At 35.7% G+C, this 23,406-nt stretch overlaps 1 pseudogene; it reads left to right on the top strand.

Moving 5' to 3' along the window:
* The first annotated feature begins 3,420 nt into the window (after positions 1–3,420).
* Positions 3,421–3,732, top strand: LOC145261172 (histone-lysine N-methyltransferase SETMAR pseudogene; annotated as a pseudogene).
* The last annotated feature ends 19,674 nt before the right edge of the window (positions 3,733–23,406 follow it).

Genomic DNA, 23,406 nt, shown 5'->3' with positions numbered 1-23,406 from the left:
AACAGCTAGACATCGTGATATTTCTATCCTGTTGACCAGCTCTTCCTCTAGTTCCAACTGGTCCGCGTCAAATGTAACATATTGAAGTGGGACATACTGTTGTTTAAATTGAGTTGGATCTGTTGGGAGTGATTCCTAGGGAGATGTTGCATTATTTGATGGAGTGGCATGGCGGACATATTTCTGGTTTGTTTTTGGTAGACATCTAAGACTTGGAGCTGTGTCAGGTGAGAATTTGTTGTAGTATCTTCTTGCTGTAGTGTCTTCATGGCAGATCTTGGGTATAGGGAGGGGATTGCTAATTGGGCAAATCTTGTTTTTAGCCATTTCATGGACATCTTTTTTTAGCTGGGATATTTGCTCACCAGAAAAGACATTGTTTCTCAGAAAATTAGATTTCTGGCATGTTAACTTTTCCTTCTCAATCCCCTTCTTGTTTGGGCAGTGGTGCTTAAAAATATTTTGCCATTGCTTACAACTGTATGTGAGTTTTTGGTATTTAATTTCGCGTATTCCATTGACCAAATCAATGTTCATTTTCCTTCCTATTCCACTGGGTTTGGGCATATTCAGCACTGTTAGATTTGGTCAAATCAATCGCTGCTTCACTAAAAGCTTTCTTCTCAATTGACTCTCTAGCATCGTTTGGGAGATATTTATGTATTTGTGATACAATTGAAAGTAAGTTCTTAGTTGTGGTTATTGATTTTTCTTTTGGTAATGGTGAAGTTTTTATTTGAGCCTCGAATACTGTGTTTTTTCTTCCCCCCATTTCTCATACCTGGAGTATGCGAAACAGTGTAGAATAATTTTTTTCTCCTCAAGAGACCACTTGACTTGGTGTCTTTTCTTAGTTGTTCTTGTTTGGTCTTGCCGGATTCCAGGACTAGAATTTGACTGGTCCGGTGGAGTGTCCAGCTTAGTGTTTTCATTTGTGGAAACATCACAAGGAGAAGGTGCACCGTTATTTTCCTCATATGGTCCAGTGCTTATGCTGAGGGGATTTTTTTTATCCTGGGCGACATCCTGCCACTTTGATGATTTAGTTTTATTTTTCAGTTTATTTATTCTTTCAGTGTTCTGCACTAGGTGTTTTTCTAATATTTTTTTGGTATCAATACATCTTCTATGCAAACCATTTCTCTTCCTCCGTCTTTCCTTTTCGCATAGAGTCGGCTAGTATCATTCATTTGGTGTAGTGCATGGTGCATAGTCACGAGTTTCCTAGTATTCTTATCAAGTTGCCTCAGTTCTTCTTTGGTGCTGCCTAAAAACGGTTCCGTGAATCTTACTAGTGGCACTACTCATGTGTTTATGTTTTTTTATTAAGATTCTACATATAGTTTGCTTCGAGAACTCGTATTGTCCTCCTGAGACATTCTTTTCCAATTTTCTGTTCATTTCTGTTGCTTCAATGTGGTCCGCTTTGAAGACTTGCATATATATGTAGCTGCCATGTTTACTTATTGGCATTATGTGGTTCGGTACTCCGGTGCCTTCCGGTGCTTCTAGTGTTTCTTTTCCCGTAATCAGCAGTGCGCACTTTTCCACTGGTATATTTTAGCTGAGGATTTTTGTTGTATTTATTAGCGTCTCTATTTCTTAATAGTTTTCATAAATAGTACCAGATCGTCTCTGTATGTAAAGTGGTGCATTCTTTCATCTGTGTTAGTGAATTTTTATCCAGCTTGGCACTTTCTAAGTATATTATTAAAGGGGCATCATGAATAGTTGTGGTGAGAGGGAGCCCCCTTGGAAGATACAATTTTGGATTTTAATGTCAGTTATGTATTGTCATGTAAGTTTTCCAACTTTTTACTTCCTTCAGGATGTTTTCCTCTCTGTAAAGTAGGCCATGTGTTCCTCTTTTTTTTCCTTTTGACCATATTTTCTGTTTCTCGAAGCTCGCGATTATGAATGGAGTGGTAAATTTGTTCCCTTAGCTGTGTTATCAATATTTTCCTCATTGTTGGTAGTCATGTTATAGGCCTCTACTTGTTGGGGATATTTCTTTTAGGTGTGTATTTTTGAACTAGTTTGGCTCTACGTTTTATCATCCATTCTGGCACGTCTGCTTCATGGATGCATCATTTTAGGTACTGAATTAGCTTTTCATGTAGTGATGTGACGTTTTTGAACGCGTATGTGTGAGTTCAGTAGATATAATTAACATCTGTTTCTTCTTCTTCTTCTTCTTCTTTTACTTCTTCTTACTATTATTATCATTATTATTATCTACTAGGAGTTCTTACACGAGTCATTACCAGTGACTGTTCAATATCAATAAAGTAATGTTATATTTTACGAGTTTCCAATGAAAATTGCACTGAATCTACATTTCTTTTACTCATTGTTATCAATCATTTTTAATTTCCGCAAGAGCAGTTTACAACTGATTACAGCTTATAAGAATCGGCGTTTTTCGACTAACAATATAACTCTTCAGAATTTCAGGGTGTTTTTCCTACCCTTTTAGTGCAGATTTCGGTTAAGCATTATCTTATCAACGTGTTCAATATCCTTCCTTGTTGTTGTTATTATTATTATTATTATTATTATTATTATTATTAATATTAATACTAGTAATAGTGGTAATAGAAGAAGGAAAAGAAGTAACATTTGCAATATTGATGCATTATTTCCATTATTGTTATTATTCAATTTGAATTTATATACAGGTTAAAGGTAAGCGACCAATAGAGAAACCAATTTATAAAATATGGTGCATCTAGCGATATATCCTCTTTCACAATTTGTATAGTCAAAGTCAATTATTTAATGAAGGTATTGTTTGTGATTTTTCGTGATAACTGGTGTAAATCAATGCCCCACAACATGCGAAACACTCTGAATAGCAGTCGATACGTATTCCAAACGCATTTTCATTCATATCAATAGTATATCCATTAAATCAGATCAGTACACAGAAACGACTATACGTCCTATTTTTATAGATAAGCGAAATAGTTTTAAATAAGCAAAATGCTAGAATTATCCAAACTTAATCGAAAAATAAACTAAATGTAAAAGAACTGTATATTAAAACAATATAATAATTAAAAAAAAGAAAATTACAATATGTAAAACATACACATAAACATTCAATTGTATACATGTTATAATGTTTATTAAAGCATTTATTTTGTGGGTGGTTTGTTTTGTCCAAAATATATCTTATTGTAAGGATGTCAGTTTTAGAATTTAACCTTATATTAAATGAAATATAGATTAGGTTAAGAAGAAAGTTCCTGCAGATTTTTTTAAATTTGATTTCAAATGATGTATACTCAAATCAGTTCTCGTTATAATACCTTTGCTTTATATATCATTTTTAAGAATAGTTTTTCGCTTTATCTGATCATTTAAATTTTAATCTTTTTTAAAATAAGCACGTCTTCTTTTCAATCTGTTTAATACAATATGGAAAAAATGCAAATTCGCACAATTTTCTATTGCAGCCTAAGCTTTAAAACTGGTGAGACAGCTCGCGATATCAACAATGTGTTTGGCCTTGGAAGCAGTACTGAACGCACAGAACAATGGTGGTTTAAGAAAGTTTATGGCAGCGATGAGAGTCTTGAAGCTGATAGCCAAAATTGTCGGCCGACGAACGTAGACAACGATTATTTAAACGCCTTAGTCGAAGTCAATCCATGCACAACTGTTCGAGAACTTACCTCTGAATTAGAAGTAGCGTATAGAACGATTTCGAACTACACAAGAGATTTTTAAAAGACAAAAACACTTGATAAATGAGTGCATCAAGAAATGGAATGACAACCGAAAGATAAGCCCGTAAAACTGCCGTTTCCCCTTCTTTTACGCAACAAGGACGACCAGTTTCTCGGTCGGGTGGAGACTTGCAGTGAAAAGTGGGTTGTTTACGACAACTGGCGATGCACAGCTCCGTGGGTAGACGCTGACGAAGCTTCACGATACTTCCCGAAGACAGATTGGCACTAAAAGAGAGTAATGCTGACTGTTTAGTGGTATGATCCGTTTCATTCATTGTAACTTTTGTAATGTAGGCGAAACCATTATAGCGGTAAAGTACAGAAAAAAATGTATGAAATGCACCAGAAACCTCCACAACAACACACAGCATTAGCCAACAGGAAAGGCCTATTCTCCCCCACGACAATGGCCGACCACACATTGCTAAACCGACCCCGCAGATGTTGAACAAATTTTCTGCATGAGAAATTCTTCAAAAACCCAACCGATATCTAAAACAACTTAACGACTTCATCACCACAGAACGCAAATTATTTACGTTGGCAAAAATGTATTAATTCTGAGTGTTCTTATTTTGATTAATAAGTTTTTGTTTGGCCTGAGATATGTTCGTTTGAATTTAAAAATTAAAAACAGCAAGAACTTTATTGTCAACTTGATATTTGATTTCGCTAATACACACAAAGAGTAATTATTACTAGTAAAATCGACACTATACATACTCTCTCCCCCTTCCCCCCTCTCTCTCTCTCCTGTTAAGTATCTCTTTTCTGTGAATGATTAGCAATTAGCATCGTTTACTATTATAAACCCGTTCACTTCCAAATAATAATCATCGATTTAGAATACATAAGCAGAGTGTGATATACAATTATTGTATTACTGTACTGGCGATTAAATTCTTAGAACGCCAGAGAGCTATTGCTGATTAATAAAGAGGAGAAGTTTAATAAAGAACGAGTTTACTCTAAGATAGGTTTGCAGACAGACCTAGAGATCATAGCGCACAACAGATAATGAATAAATGATGTGTCAACAGAATATTATTTCATTTTTTTGTTTTCATTTGTAAATAAAGAAGAAAACATTTTTTGTAGACATCAACTTACTTGCTTCCACATTTAGGATTTCAAAAGGAGCGGAAAGAGAATTATCAAAATATATTAAACGCATGTGAAATTTAAGATATTCAATTTTTTTTATTTTTTAATTTCACAAAGGGGTAACCACTTATCAAGTCTCGGAGGCTTATTGAGTGTACAGTAGTCAATGGGATAATTTCTTAGTAATCGTTAGTAGAAGAAAATAGTAAGTTAGTTGGATTATTTAATGGGATGGTTCATCAAGAGTTTGTTTACATTGGACATGAAGACAACCAAATTGTAGTTAGCTGGAAACCAGACTATCGGAAGAGAGTTCCACAAGAAAGAAGCTTTGCTCATGGAATCTACGTTTAGGTTTAGGCATAGATAAAGAATGGAGAAAACTATTGACAGTGGTTTCAGTTAGACGGGTGTTTTTCATGAAAAATTGGCGAGGGGGGCATAGATTAGAGCTCAGATGAGCACTTGATGTTAAAATAACGATAAAGCAGAGACAGGCTCGCAACGTCTCTTCTGTGGGAAAGAGGTTGCAGGAGTTAGAAAAGGGAATCCCCCACTAAGCTACGAAGAAGTTGCGAATAAAACCGACAGTCAAAAATTGATCGTTACGGTATAAGTAACAATGTGCGTTAAATGCGCTTTTATACGCATCTCAATATGCTATGATGTCATGTTTATGGTGTAATCTTAATAAAACTTTGAGAAATAAAATTCGTCGATAAAGACTAAATTTATTTAATTTTCAAAATATATAATTGTTTAGTGCTAAGTTATCCCCATAGTCACTTATGTAACTGGTTGATATTCTGCACATATATCTGCTCGCATACAAAGTTCTTGCGGATTAAAAATGGAATCTATGATATAAAAGCGAAAATTGTGTGTGTTGTATGTGTGTGTGTGTGTGTGTGCATTTGTTCTGTATGTCCGGCAAAGGCTTGTTGGGGGCGCTCGGTGGAGTCTCTCATTCTTAAAAGCTTTTATATGCTCCGTATGTTACATGAAAAGGGGTGTCCCTTATCATGTAAGTAAGAAGACATACTAGATAAGTGAAAATGATATTAGGATAAGGTTAGAATCGAACCCTGTAGGCAAGTTCTAGAGATAATAGAGAATGGAATGTTAAAAATTAACTATGTTGTAATTATATTAGAAATAGTTAAATATTGTTTATATCGGAAAAGGAGCCAATTGTCCATTCTTTAAAAATCTAGATATTAAATAATGTCAGTTAAATGCGAGTTAAATTATATTGTTTGAAAATAGGTTAAATTAAAATTGAGGATCGTTTTGTTTGTCAAAAGTGTGTTGTAAAGCCACGTGAAAATTAGTCATTTTGGTAAACACACTTCTGGCGTCATAAACAAGATTTTCTCAATATAGGATTCTGATGGTTCGGAGTTGTTAGTGAGTCAATTGTCAGTTGATCAGTCGAGAGTTAAGAGTCGACAGTTGATGAGTGATAATCAGTTGGAGTAGGAACCCCTTAGAGGTGAATGGTAGAAGATTAGACCATGTAGATCCAAGCTGTATTCCTGACTTCATCAACCGGCCGATCAGATGAATAAAGCAATCGCCATTAATAATTTGTAACTGTTTCTCTCGTGTCGTTATTCATCACAACCAAAAAGATAAATGTGTTTATCATCATCTTGTTAATCTTGTGTAAACCCTTCCAAGTATTATGTGTCCCCACCATCGTCATAAATGAAGCATCTCCTCCTGTCTATATGTGTATAAAAACTGTTGCATCATATATATCATGCAGTCTGTATAAATATAAAACTCCAAGAATTGTCACGGTCGTCATCGTGATGTAATATAAATGTCGTGTCTCCCTTATTATCATCGTCATCTGTTCTAAGTCCCTGTAGTAAATGAACCCGTCAATATGTCTCCAATATGAACTCCTGTCATCTTTAAATATATTACCCCTGCTACACAACACGTAGATTATAATAACTAAGATTTACGAATAGAGCGCGCGTGTATCTATAATTTCGGCGGCATTTATACGCTATTTTCGTGATATTTCTTGGTCTACGCGTGTTTATTTGGCTTTTATGTATAAAAGTGAAACTGAAACCGTAGCACAACCAGCTCCCTTGAACTCGTGACGGGGAGGTCCAGAAAAGCAATGAGATGTGATCAATGGGGGGGGGTCAGAAACTCTCCTGCAGCCAAAGTTAAGTTCATTCAACTATGGCATGATGTTTGACCTCATTAAGTTCACGCACGTGTCATTCAACATTTTAATCGTTAAATTGAAACGCTATTCATTCCTCTCCGGTCATGGCCGAGTGGATAGGATTTAAGATTTTTTCTCTTTATTTTCCAACTTCGCCTCAAAGCCTCGGGTTCGAGCCTACCTACCTACCATAACTTTTTTCTTATACACCGACAAACACACAGCAATGCGTGGCATCCCCGCATGTCTATCTATCTATCTATCTATCTATATATATATATATATAAAGTAAAAGCGGGGTTTACTATTTCTTACAGCTGTTTATATACTCCCTATATAATAATATCTACGATTTGCGAAGAGACGACCTGTCTAGATTTATTTTGATCGACTTTTATCAAATTCGCACGAATCCGTTGTGTTGTGCAGCTTTTTTACTATTAATAAAAGAAAAACTGAAACGTGAAGGCAATTACCGCCGGGCACGTCCAGAAAAGCAAATCAGCTTTGATCAATGCGGTGAAGCCCGTCATATCAGAAAATTGCTATTCATTTGGACACTCCCATTTTATGGAGAGAGTGTTTTCCCCAACAACGGAAAACAAAAGCAGCAGCAAAAATTAAGTGCGGGATTGCATTTCCCCTATGGCGTGATGTTTGACCTCATTAAATTCATGCAGCTGTCACTTAAGTTTTTAATCGTTGAATTAAAATGCTCACGTCCCGGTCGAGCGATAAGATGTCAGCTTTTTTCGCACTTACTTTTCCACCACCTTCGCCTCAAGGCTTCGGGTTCGAACCTACCTCCCTACCAAATCTGTTTTTTTTTTCTTTTACACCGACAAACACACGGGCAACGCCAGGCACCCCCGCTAGTCTATGTATATAAAAGGCACAAGGTATGTATGTGTGTGTGTTTGAATGTCTCGCAAAAACTTTCGCCACAGGCGACGGATTTTGACCAGATAGGTATTATTCTGATACTCCACCCTTCGAACCACAATACTCGAAAACTTGGCTAAAAACATTAATTCCTTCACCTTCAGCGGGACACTTTTTTACAGAAATAATTCGTTCCTTCATGACAAGATAGCAAAATACGAATGCGCAAAACGGTGCTTTCTTGAATTAGTTAAAAGTTTATAAAAACCGGCTAATTTCGCTAACGTGCTCTTTGTTCAGTGGGTAAAGGACCGACGTCTTTATCTTCAGGTTGAAAGTTCGAACGGTGGTGTGATATTTTTTTCGATTTTTTAAGTTTTAATACTAAAACACGGGCTTTTTTATCACGTTTACTTATATTTTTTCGATTTTTAAAGAAGTTTATCATCATTTTTTTTTATTTTATAATATTTAAACAGGATTATTACTTCGCTTATTCCTTAGTTTCCGTTTAAATTTACCCCCAAAACACACACCTCCAAACATCCGGGCCACGCAGGCCACCACCGCTACTCTATAATATAAATTTCCCTTTTCTGTTTAAATGTACATACATATGTATGTTTGTATGTCTGCCCAAAACTTTCGACATAGATGACGGATTTTCACGAGATCAGCATCTTTTTGAAGCCAATCCTTCGGATGACAAATATAAAAAAACATTGACTAAAAATATTATTTACTCCACCCTCAATTGGGCACAATTACACAAGGTTATTTTCGAAAGTCATCCCCTCGTTTCGATTGTCTAGCCTTTATTTAAACCTACGTCACTTCCGGTTTGGCAATGAGTGCAACAGCAAAGATGTCAGAGGGTTTTCTTCACGTTCTTTGTCTCCTTAGCGGTACGGGTTCGAGGCTGTCCGCCTACTACCACTTTTTTGCTCAACACACACCTCCAAATACCCGGGCAAAGCCAAGCACCCAGACGAGTCTATTATATAAATCACACCTGTCTGTAAAATGTATGTATGTATGCATGCATGTTTGTATGATTGTATGTCTACCTTAAACTTTTGACAGAGGCGGCGGATTTTACGAGATCGGTATTATTTACAGCTCGACATTTCGGACGAAAACTATCGAAAAATTGGCTAAAAGCATTAATTTTTTCACCCTCAACCGGGCACTTTTCTACAAGAGGGGTCGCTTTTTCGCCGATATTTTCGAAAGTCTCCCTCTGTTTTCGATTAACTTAATTCAACCTTCCTCACTTCCAATTTGGCGATGGACGCAAGGGCAAAGACGTCACGTTTTTTACGTTCTTTTCCTTCTTCGCCATACGGGTTATAGCTTGCCTGCCTACTACCACTTTTTAATTTTTTTGGGTTTTTTCTCAACACAAACCACCAAACACCTGGACAACGCCGGGCACCCAGGCTAGTGTAATAATATAAGCATCACATGTTTTGGAAGATTTAAGAGTTTGAAACGAGTTGTAATGTGATTGGTAAAGTGTATGTCAAACAAATATAGTATAACTCCGGGATACAACGTTAAAAATTAGTAACAATATACAGTAAAATATATAATAGACGTGTATATAATTAATTCATTCATAAATAGCACTGTAAGGTTAGCTAATATCGTAACTAGGGGTCAGATAAACAGTATTCCACATCGTAACTGGAAACCGTATCCCGGGGGTTACTGTACAAAATCACAGATGTCAGCAACATGATTTCAAAACAAGATATATTTGATTAGATGTTGCGAAAATGTTTAACTATCAATTTAAGTTAATTTTCTAAATTTTACAACTAAAATATTAGATCTTTAACAACAGCTACATGAAAACAAAATCGAAACAAGAGTAACAATAACAGCAACAATGTAATCGGAACCGAAACAACAGCAGTTGATCAAATTAAGCCAGTCACGGATTTTACGGTTACTTTTTTTAATAAGTAGACGCGCAAGTTGCATCTTTATCTATAGATTTATATGCTACAATGATATCATGTGTAACTATTGTGTTCCCTCTGATGATTAAAAACACGTAGTGCGACATACAAATATCTGTGCATTATGTTGCCAAGCTTATCACAAACCTTTATTGCTATAAGAAAACTGGTCCTGGTGAAATTTTAATCATAGTGCTACAAATCTTTACCTGATATTAGCTTCTATACTTATAACGCTGGTTAAGCGTTGTCTTAAGGAGAAATACTTTTCAACACTTTGGTAAACCACATCGGTCTGCTTCATATTTAAAAATTGAAGATACCGATTAGCTCACTCTTTATATAAACAAATCAGTCATGAGTGTGGTCAAGTATCTTAACAAAAAATATCTACTCAGTAGTTTGCAATATGGTTTCCATTCTCCTATATCTAAAGTTGATTTGTTAACTAATATCACACAAGAGTACCGAATTTTTCAATACTTGCTCCGTTTCTTACGCAATTACTCTCGACATATCAAAAGATTATGATAGGACATGGCGTAAAGATCTACTTCACAAGGTTTCCAGCTAAGTAATTGATATATCCTCTCAATTACAAAATCCTATCTCTCTAATAGGTTTATAAGTGTAGTGGTTGATGGGCAGATATCAGAAGCTTATAGTGTACAAGCTGTCGTTCCTCAGTGTTCCATCTTTAGCCCAACTCACTTCTTGATCTTCACCAACGATCACCCAAATTAAATTCTTACATAATTAGTAGATATTTGCACAGACGATACTACAATTTACGGCAACACCTCAGAGGTCAAATATGACAAATGATATGATTCTCTCTCTGTTGATCTTGAGTACGTGGTGCAATATGAAAAAAAAGTTGTCTGGAAAAATTGAATGCTTCTTTCTATCTTCAACGGTTTGACCTCCAGCTTGCCCCAATTGAAATGAATGGCTCTCGTCTTGGAAAAGCATCATGCTTTAACAAGCTTCTGGGTCTCACTCCTGATAAAACAAATTGAGCACATACTTCAAATCCGTTGTCAAGCACGCTGGAAAAATGGTTGGATCATTCTGCATCTACAGTAGATATCTCACTGCCGATTAACTTTTTCTTCCTATATAAGAGTCAGATACGTCTTAGGATAGAGTATGTTTTCTATATGTGGGAAGGAAATGCTGGGAGCATCATATCCTTTGAGACTTTACGCCATGCCCTATCATAATCTTTTGATATGCCGAGAATAATTGCATGATGCAGCTTTGATCTGGCATTAAATCTTCTAAGATTAAAACTGCGACCTGTGGTTCGAAATTTTAACATGACACCCTTATCGCAATCTCGAAACGCATGAGCAAGTAGAGCAGCAAAATATATAGAGAAAAAAAGTAGGGGCAGGAATATCACCTCGTTTAACACCATTATCAACTGGGATTTCATCAGACAATTTTCCGTTAAACGAGACCCGAGCTTTCATGTCCCTGCGCAGCTCCTTGGATATTCTAACAAAGGTTGGAGGACACCCTACTTTCTCTAAGATAAACCAGAGAGCATCCCTTACTAACGATGTAAAATGCTTTGGTTAGATCCACAAACACTTGATATAGAGGTATCCGTTGTTCAATGCATTTCTCCTGGACTTGCCAGGCTGAAAAAATCATATCCATAGTTCCTCTGACAGACCTAAAGCCACTTTGTGACTCTGGAATAGCATTAGGTCAAACACCCTCCAGTAACTTGTTTAATATTAGTAGTGCGAGAACTTTCCCGGCAGCTTCCAAAAGCATAATCCCACGGTAGTAGTCACAGACATTTTTCTGTCCCTTTCCTTTAAACAGGGTCACCAAGACACCATCAATCCAATCCTGTGGAACAGGAGCACCTTCTCAGATTTCCTCAACAAAACCAAGGATAGCATTAGAAATATTCACATCTCCAATCCTCAGAAATTCCACCGGAACACAATCCATACCAGATGCCTTGCTACTGCTGATTTGTGCGATAGCCAACTGCACCTCAACCAGATTAGGCAAACGATCCATTCTGAATATGATATCACATTGTGGTAGGCTATCAATTGCTTCAACATCTACTGATGAGAGATTGTGAAACACATTAGTAAAGTGCTCCTGCAATCTTTTCAAGATATTTTCTGGATCCTTAATGACAACAGAACCATCTTTCGACATCAAGGGAGATATTGAAGAGGTAGGAGGACCAAATACTTGATGCAGGAGTCCATAAAATTCCTTCGAATTTTTTTGTGTCAAACGCCTTTTCGATCTGTTCCGTTATATTCATGCACCATTAGTTTTTCATTTTTCTTAGCTCACGTTACAATCTGGCTTAAACCTCTTTGTATTATCGAAAATTAGTTGTATGATCAGAATGATCTTCACGAGGTAAAGATTCATAAATTGTGTGTTTATTCATCAGCAACTGATTAATTCCAAGATTATTGTCGTCAAACACATCCTTGTTCTTATTCCTCTTGAAGCCAAGAATTCAGCACCAGCAGAATAAACCTGAGTCTTAAAATTCACCAATGTACCATCAAATGCAAAATTATCGAGCTTTTCCGCCATACTCTTTTGAACTTCAGGCAACTTTAATTTGGCGACATCAATACGGCTAGGCATCTTAAGAGCACTATGACGAATTTCTTACGGATTCATAATTTAAACTTTCCTCTTACCAACTTGTGATCGGTGTCACATTCAGCACTGCGCATGACACTAACAGTATATGCATCTCGAGAGTCGCGTTTTCGAGTTATGATGAAGCCAATTAAATGACCATGCTTTGAACGTGGGTGTATCTAAGTAGCTCTGTGCTTTAGTTTACGGACAAGAAAAGTGTTACAGATAGAAAGATTAAATTCTGAACACAACTCTAGTAGCTTAAGGCCATTAGCATTCATGGTACCAATACCATAGAAGTCAAGAGGATTCCAGGTCTCATAGTCTCTCCCAACACGGGCATTGAAATCACCAAGAATACCAAGTTTTTCATTAATTGATGTAGATGCAACAACAGAGCGCAAAAACTCATAGAAACACAAAATGTCATCTTCATTCGCTTGAAGGGTTGGTGCATAGACCGAAAGAATAGTGATGAATCTGTTATGTGAGAGTTTCATGATGTGATGAAGTTTCATGATGCGGTCACAGATACTGGAAGGAAATTCCATAATATCAACTAAGGATGTTTTAATAGCAAAACCGACTTCACTATTTCTACGGATACCCCTCCGGTTTACCAATCCAGAAGAGAGTGTAGCCTGATGATACCTCTGTCATTTACCATTCTCCTGAGAGATGGATCTCTGACAGAGCAGTAATATCGATATCAAGTCCCCGTAGCTCTGCTGTGACGAGCGCTGTCCTTCACCCTGGACAGTTGGATGACGCTTTATCAATTAAAGTGCGTACATTCCAACAGCATATTTTAATTTTACTCCTTTTTGGAGATACATTTTTGTTTTCTTTCTGCTTACATGAACTACCGTTTGCCGCAGGAAACTAATCAGTGATAGTATGACAGACAGTTTTTAGTCCACCTTTTTAAGCACTTTCCTAAGACATGGTGTGAGCAGTGCTCTCCCTGAATAGGGCTGATCAGTCTCAGGAACCCCCACCGGAGTTGGCCTCTGTCATGTGAAGGCACAACAACGATATTAAGATAGGGTTCCTGACACCTCTTTGCAGATTTGGTACTGTTTACCTCCAACTGGTCATGTCTGTACACATTGCCACTCCTCCGTCGCCATAGGACTTGCAATAGAAATAAACGAGAGATAAAGATAAGATAGAAAAATAGATAAAACATAGATCTCAAGTAATATCTGTACATCGTTGTGACAAGCGATTGTACGACACGAGTGCCACTCTCTAAGTCTCATCAACAATAAACCAGTGACAAGCCATTGCAAGATGACTGGTAATTGCTTTGACCGCAGATTTCTCGTAAGAGTTGTCCTTTCTTAGAAGAGTTGCCTCTACCACGGATTGCAGGAGCTCTTTTCACCCTGCTAATGTCACTTACCCATGACTGGGACTTAGGTAGCTGGGCACCAGAGCATGGTCCACACGCCGGTGGGTCATGAATACCGCAGTCAACAGGGCGTAAGCTCCTCTGGAGGTTTCTGTCAAGATTACCTTACCCTTAACCAGTTGGAACACTCGCCATTTACCAGAGCCACATTAACGTGGAAAAACTCACGACGTGCACGTGGGGATGATTAGATTGAGAGATTCTATATATGACGCTAGAGTATTGCTGTGCTTTTAACACACGCCTACACCAATCCTTGAGCCCCATATATACATATATATATACACATACATATATATATACATATATATACATGTATATACATATATATACACATATATACATATATACATACATATTTACATACATGTATATATACATATATATAGATTCATATATATACATATATATATATACATACATATATACACCTACACATACATATATATATATATATATTTATACATATATGTATATAACTACATATATGATAGCAGCAAACTTGTTCACGAGTATTGCCATTACTTAATACATCTCTGGCTCAAATGACGCAGACATGAGCGCCACCAGAAGCACGTGGAGGAAGTCTCGAAATAAAGACGAAACTTTGATGAACACATAATACGGTTTGTTCCTTTTTATTTCTTTATTTTGTTGGAATACTATTTCCATTATTTTCACATATATATGCATACACTTACCTACATATAGATACACATACATGAATATGCACTCATGCACAAACATGCACATACATACACATATACATACATACATATACATACATACACACATGCAAATATACACATACACACACATACATATATACATATACATAACAAACAATATATATAGGTATATACATACACACATACATATATACATACATATACACATATACATGCGTATACACATAGATATACACGCATATACATACACGTGTACATGAACATACATACACTTATACGTACATATGTAATATAATGATGGCAGATCAATTATCACATGCTTCCAGCATTTCAGGCCTATATGCGTCACTACTTTTTCATGGCTGAGGGAGTAGATGATGTTACAGAGTTCTAACTTTGTACGACAGCTAAATCTCTCTCTCGATTAAAAATACTGACATCCAGCAACAAGCAAGAACAAGATAGCCAGCAAAAAGTAAAACTGCAGACCAGTTTAATGCGAGTACTGGTCTCCCGCTTTATGTTTTTTTTAATCAAAGACTTGCTTCTCCTAGAGGGGGTTGCCTTAACCACAACTTACTGCAGACCTCCCCATTCCACATACACATGACAATAAACACATGCGTATATACAGATGTACGCCAACATACGCATGCATGTGCACACACATGCTACCATAATCACGTAGAGGCACACAAATACGCACATACATACATATGCCTATACATACGTACACACATATATAAATGTAAAATACACATGAAGGAACAATCCAAAAGTAATACATAGTAAATGATCAGCGGCTGGTCCGTTTTTGTCCCTTTTCCTTCCTAATCTTTTTCCCCCTTCCTTTTTTTTTGTTTAAATAAAAGGTTTGTTTTAGACTCACACATATGCAGTACATGACAATGATTAGGATCATGTTAACAAATTCACACATGATTTTCCAAATAACTCAACGTACAAATCGACGAAAAACAGCAGTTCAATTGATATGATTTAAAGACGCTTGGATTTTTTTTAAATAAAAAGTTTGTTTCAGACTCACACATATGCAGTACATGATAATGATTATGATCATGTTGATAAATTCACACATAATTGCATATATATATATATATATATATATAGATATAGATTTATGATTATTTAGCATATATACACACATATGTATACATATATATACATATGCATATATATACCTGTACATATATATACACATATATATACATATATATACATATATATATATATATATATATATACCTATACATATATACATATGCATTAGACCTTTTAAAAATTGACCTTTTTCTTCAAACATATGGAAACTGATGTTATTCCCATTCTCCAAGGTCTAAATTAGCTAAATATACCAGTTATTGTGATCTTCGACCTTGGCTATGCCTGCCTCAAGAGCCATGTAATTTTATTGTTGACATTTTTCAAAACGCTGCAAAATATGGGATATTATATCCTTATTTTCATTGTAGCTTTCCAGAGGTTGATGCTATAGCATTTAAAGTGGTACCAAATGAAAGCAAATAAAATTTTCTTGCATATGGTAGTAAACACATGAACACCTGTGTTAATTTTAATTAAATTTAATGCACAAACATATATATTTTTATGCTTGGAAAGGATGCCATCATATAATACATAACTTTATCTAAAAAATGTTACTCTTAATGCATGTATATAATTTATTATCACTAAGTATGTTTTATCTCTTCATTTCAGATTGTAAGTTAAAGCTGATTTGTTAAGATTTGTGAACTGCTGACAACATGGCATCTGGAAGACAACTACGCTGTGGGAAAGTGGTCAGCGATACAAGTGAACGGGATGAACCAACTGAAGAGAAAAAGGTGGCAACTCCTGCCACAAGGTCATTCAGTGATGTGTATCTCATTGGGCAACCCAGCTCCAGCATCAGGGGCTCTCAACTTCCTACTAGTCGCCAGGTGTTCCAGTATTTCCTGCATTTGAGGAATGATTACCCCAACAGTGACAATAGGTATTTAGCTCATGATACAGTGGATGTCGTTCTGCCATTCTGGAATATGGCAAGGATTAATGCACTAAGTAGACCAAATGCAGTCAACCGTTTCATGATCATCCATGAAAAGTACAGGAAAATTGTTAAAAAACAAGGGAAGAAATAACATACTAGAGGAAGAGAAACGAGCTAACTTTCTGAAGGACTTAGACAAGTTATTTGATATTGGAGCAAAGGATGTTGTGGAGGAAATAAGAAGCAACAGGCTGCTCACAAAGGAGACCCAGGAATAGGACGTCAATTTCTACTTGGACCAACAGACCACTCGCCTGGCACACATGTCAGGTCATGATAAGGTGTTTGAGAAGAAGTCTAGAGAGAAAAGCTTCCGAGAAAAAAGAGAAGAGAGAATGTTATCATCAGTGACTGCTGCAGCAGCAGAAGTTGGGAAAATTCCAAGTGATGAAGACCCAGAGAACAGTCAAGGCTGTGGTACTAGTGAGGGTTCAGAATAGATTGAGACAACACCAAGCTGTTCATCAAAACCAAGTAGGATAACCTTACACTTTCCACACTCAGTTATGACCAGTGAAGAGATTTGTAGCACTGCAGATCGGTTGTCACTCTCTGACAACCAGACTACAGCCATGGTGTCTGCAGTGTTGAAGGCAGGATGCGCAGATCTTGATGATTTTGTTATATCAGCCTCTACTACAAGACGAAATAGGATAAACACTCGTCATAGCTTGTGCCAAAGTTACATGAATAACTTCAAGGAAAGTCCGCCAGACTACTGCAAACTACACTGGGATGGAAAACTTCTACGGGATGTTCTTGGTGAAAGATACCCAGTGGAAAGTCTTGCGGTGCTCGTCTCTGGTACTCCACAGTATGAGGAAGGGAAGCTGCTTGGTGTGCCCTTCATAGAAAGTTCCATAGGAATCCAACAGTGTAATGCTACATTGGAACTGATAGAAGCATTGGGTCTCACAGACAACATTGTAGGCTTAGTATTTGATACCACAGCAAGCAACAGTGGCATCAACAAGGGCGCAGCGAAGCTTATTGAAGAACAACTAGGCAAAAAAGGTATTCTACTTCGCTTGTCGCCATCACATATTAGAGGTAATAATTGGAAGTGTATGGGAGGCTGTGTTCAGCAAGGTCAAGAGTCCTGACAACCCAATGTTCAACAATGTGAAAGAGAAGTGGGGCAAGTTGGTTAAGGACTGCCCAAGAGTTCTGGGCCTAGTTGAACAAGACTTGAAACAGAAGAAGACAAGCACAATTGCAGTCTTAAGCAATTTCCTTGAGGAAGCAAGTCCGAGGGCAGATTACAGAGAGGAGGCAGAGCTGTGCCTGATCCGGCTTGGTGAGGAACCTTCTCGATGTATCCACTGGGCCAAGCCAGGTGTCATTCACCAAGCCCGCTTGATGGCCAGGAACATTTACTGTATGAAGATGCTTATGATTTCCAAGGAACTAAAATACAACAAGGACACTATCTTCAAGCTGGAGAGGATGAACAAGTTCCTGGCCTTATTCTACACCAGCCACTGGGTGACCACAACATCTGCAGCTGATGCACGTATCCATGACCTCCAGCTTATGAAGAATATGCTGCAATACAAGCAGTATGACTATGAACTGGCAACCTCTGTTCTCAAGAAAATGAACAACCACCGCTGGTATCTGACCCAGGAACTAGTGTCATTCACCTTGTTCAGTTCACATGCCAGCATGACCAAGTCTGCAAAAGAGAAGCTCGCAGTCAAGCTGTCAGAAACAGAGACACCTGAGAGTTACAGGAAAGGAAAGCCAGTGTTTCCTGTCATCAATGCAGCTACAGTTCTCACAGACCTGGTAGGGCCAGAGTCTCACTTTCTGTTTGATGCTCTTCGAATGAAATGTGACTGGCTCACTACTCCTGCTGACACGTGGGAAGACAATGACAGCTACAGGAATGCACAGAAGTTTGTGAGGTCAGTGAAAGTGACCAATGATGTGGCTGAGAGAGGTGTGAAACTAATGAGTGACTTTACAACTCATATCACAAGTGACCCAGAGCAAAGAAGCTGCTTACTACAAGTTGTGGAGTACCACAGGAAAATATTTGACAGTTTCAAAAAAGCCACATTGAACAAGTGATAATACATGAATTTGTAACATCCTATCTGACAGTTTCTTATGCAATATATGTGTCAGTGAAGTGCTATCATACTACCAAACTGATTTTTTGTAGTGTTCCAGCTGTTTGTGCATAAAATTAGTTAAAATTTACACAGGTGTTCATGTATTTTATTGTGCTTATTACCATATGCAAGAAAATTTTATTAGCTTTCATTTTGGTACCACTTTCAATGCTGTAGCCTCAACCTCTGGAAAGCTACAATGAAAATAAGGACATAATATCCCATATTTTGCAGCGTTTTTGAAAAACGTCAACAATAAAATTACATGGCACTTGAGGCAGGCATATCCAAGGTCCAAGATCACAATAACTGGTATATTTAGCTAATTTAGACCTTGGAGAATGGGAATATCAGTTTCCATATGTTTGAAGGAAAAGGTCAATTTTGAAGAGATCTAATATTCATACATATGCATATATATGCATATACATATATATACATATATATACACATACATATATATACACATATACATATATATACATATATATACACATATACATATATATACACATATACATATATATCCATGTGTATATACATATATATACGCATATATATACATATGTATACATATATGTACACATATATATAATCATATATATACATAAATATACATGCATATAATCACATATATAAACATATATGTACATATATATAAACATATATATACATATATATATAAATATATATATACATATATTTAAACATATATATATACATATAGATAACCATATATATATATATATGTACATATAAATAAACATATATACATACATATATATAAACACATATATACATACATATAAACATATATAATTATATATATATACTTATATATATTTACATATATATAAACATGAAGAAAAAGGTTATAACACATGAATGGATAGTCTGGTGGAAAATAAAAAAACCAGTGATGTCAAAATCCAAATGTAAATCTTCAAGAAAGTTAAAAGAATTTCCATTTGTACAAGTAAAATCCCAGGAAATACCATATTTGGAAGAAGATGGTCCATAATAATCCAGAGGCAGAAATCCATGGAATAATTCACAAAACTATCCATTCATGTGTAATCACCTTTTTCTTCACTATATTCCCTCTGCTTCACATTTAGTTTTCCAGTAAGATCTTTGACTTACTTGTTGTTTCATCAAATACTTCTGCGTGCAAAATCCGATCCCGCATTTTGCTAATTCCTACCCTCTTACGAGAAGGAAAGTATTTATTCGAAACTCCGCGGATTAAGGACTATCCATTTATCTAGTGTTTCCTTTTCAGATTAAATATGTTTTTAACTCATTTCAAAGTGATTTTAACATATTTTATTAACTATTTGCTCATATTATAAGCTCTATTTCCTATTTGGTTTTATCGAGCTTTTACATCTGGCTGAGATAATTTTATAAATATTAATTCTTTAATATTTATAATATACTTTAATTTTACCATCTTGGATCATTTTGGTAAATTTAATTGTAATTTTTATTTTATTATATATATATATATATATATATATATATATATATACATATATATGTATATATATATATATTACGTTATTACTAGGGCTGTGGTAATAGTATATTTTGATTTCCCAGTATATATGCGACAGAGTTAGACACACTTAATCAACCGAGAACCACATCCGTCTATATAAAAACATGAGATATTAACGGGTTTATACTTAAGGGTAAACACATCGAAAAGAATATGGTCATGTCACAGCCGTAGTTATTTAAATGATTTCACAGTTCTTGGAATATAAGATGGCTCAGAATAAGATGTGTTATTTTTTTTTTAATTTATATAAGAGGAATCAGATGCCCTACCCGAGAATGCATTAAGAACCCAAAAGAAGTTAAATTGAAAACATAAAAGTGGGCCCAAATAGATAGAGTGTTCTCCGGTATTAGAGCTCATCCGTGTGTGCTAGACCAGCATCTTTCTATATGTTACGGTTTTTTTGTACAGATATATTTAGCGGTGGATTTTATTCCAAACAGAAATAGCTTCTTTTATGTTATAGCTGCAAATCTCAAAGAAAAAAAAACACATTATGCATTGCATTGTTTTGGGTTTGAGTGGAAAAATTTAAATTGAAAGTCACAGAGTTACGTGATTTCACAGGAAGAGTTTTTTCCTTTTTGCTGGTGAGGTTTTATGCATGGAATAGTATGAGACTCTAGCTGCATTCTTCGATAAGGAATAGCACGAGCTTGTCTTGACTTTTAGTCCTCTTTATCTTAACCCCCAGAAATCTTTCATTTGCACAATGAATAAAATTTAATATGATTATCTGTTTCGCTATTTGTTGAATATTGACAATTTATTCTTTTATCGTAGACGCCTACATCTAATTTCACTTGCATTGTGTGTATTTAACTTAGATTCATCCCTTAATTGTGAAAAATTAACGAATGAACGTGCAGATAACGTACATATTCACTCATAGCCATGCATGTGCGTATCTTGTAATGTTCAGTCTTTACTAATAGTTTATCGATTAAAATTCAATTTAAACTTTGTTTTGTTACAATGTAGTAAGACAAAGAATTTTATAGAGCCGAATAGACGCAATTATCAATGTCTGAACAGATGTGAAAAAATACATCTTAGACATTGTAATCATGAAAATTTAAAAGAAGCAAAGTATTTACTTTTCGCCTAAAATAAAAATAGCTATGGAAATAAAGAGACAGTAATTCTATAGTTCAGTGCAGATGTAAAAATCTTTGTTATTTGAAGTGGTAAGAAAATGATTTTCTGAGAAGCAGTCGGTGACCAAGAATCGCTTGAAGGAAAAACCGAAATAAAAAGCAGACGAGAGAAGAATTATGTAATAATCGGAAAAAAGTAAAGCGAAATAGAAACTGTTACCTAAAATAACAAGGATAAAAATTGAGACTTTTGAGTCGTATCAATTTTGACTAAATCTCTGCTCATATATGAAGATCTGGTGCTTCGCAATGAAAGGCTTTTTCATAAAAGAAATATTCTTCAACTATGCATAGTATTTAAAAGAGATTTTTTTAACCATCTCTATTATTTTTTGTATTAATTTGCAAGGATATTCAGAAAGAGTATAGTATTTCAATCTTTTACTGATGGGCCCAAGCACTTACATTAGTTTGGAGAGTTTAATGTTAAAGAGAATGAATGGATCAGTGTTTTATATCTGCAGATAAAGCTTGTAAAAACACGCCTACTTTCTAAATTTCCCAGCCTCTTACGCCAAATGTTTCCTTCTTAGCCCGCATATGAGATGGTAAGGACTAGCTAGCTTTGCTTCTAAACCTGCTCTAAACAACATTATCCGAGGTGTGTGGCACAGCTATACATATACCATTCGGTAATGCTAATCACTTTTCAATAATTGTTGATATTATCATAAACTCCCAACTACAGGTAATGCGCAATTACTCAAATATGCCATACAAACGTGCTAATTCACCCATAGACTGCATCAGATATGCTTATTGGATTAAAAGCTTTCCTGTCACAGCTGCAAATAGAGTAAGTGAAGGGATCAAATAAAACATAAAATCATTTGTCTCGACGTGAAAATTACAAAACCAATCAATAATTCACTTAGACAAATTTACAGTCATTGAGTATATGCGACAAGTATTCAATAGTTTCAGTCGTTATAAGTCAATGGTAAAATGATTATATATAAAAAAAAACACTCTAACAGCGTAAAAGCCGCAGCTAAGCGTCTAGATACCAAGATGTTTAGAAAATGCATCACCTAAAAATATACGGAGTTTACAATTTAAAAAAACAAATATATAATAGCGTGATGAACAAATTGATTGTCAGCGGTTTGCAAAATCATGTATTTAAGTACGCAAACGATTATATCCAGAATTTCCCACTGTGAGGAGAATTTTTACTAGATGATTAAATCATCATTCCCTTTCGAGCCCTAGATATCTTTAAAAAGTTCAACGCTACAAAAACGTGCGAACCAAATACCCTTGTTTCAATCTATTAATAATACTGTTTAGCTGACCTTTACCCTCTGTAGATTGTTAAACCTATTCATTTATTACAAAACCTTAATCAGATTATAATTCAAATACTTAACTGAAACATGAGAAACACAGAAAGAGTGTTTCCTAATTTTATGATCCTCTTTGTCATTGTCTGAATTAAATATTCGTATTATATTCACATTCACTTGGACTGATACATTAATTAGTTACAAATAATTGACCAATGTAAATCGCACCTATCTTCTCCGAGCTCTATCTGCAGAATCTTGTTTTCCTAATAGCTAGAAAATTCAATATGTGATGCCAGTTTTCAACAACCGCAAATAAAGTAGTACTCTACAAACTTATCGCCGAATATGTTTTCTCTAACTCTAAATGTTTTGATCCCAAATCAATGTTGCGATAATCATGTACCTCGAAAATGTTAAATATCTGATTAACAATATGGATTTACGGACTAACAATATGGATTTACGGAATAACAATATGGAATGTCGTGTTATTGTCGGTATCATAATAATTTCTGGCATTTTACCTGCCAAATTTCATTTTTTAATTTTTTACACTTTTGTACCGATTTTCCCCGCTAAAATCCAAATATAAA

Source organism: Euprymna scolopes, chromosome 37 (genome assembly GCF_053919585.1).
Source record: "Euprymna scolopes isolate OS-2025 chromosome 37, ASM5391958v1, whole genome shotgun sequence".
Taxonomy (NCBI): domain Eukaryota; kingdom Metazoa; phylum Mollusca; class Cephalopoda; order Sepiida; family Sepiolidae; genus Euprymna; species Euprymna scolopes.
The sequence above is the reverse complement of the archived record's forward strand: the minus strand, read 5'-3'. Positions and strand labels throughout refer to the sequence as shown.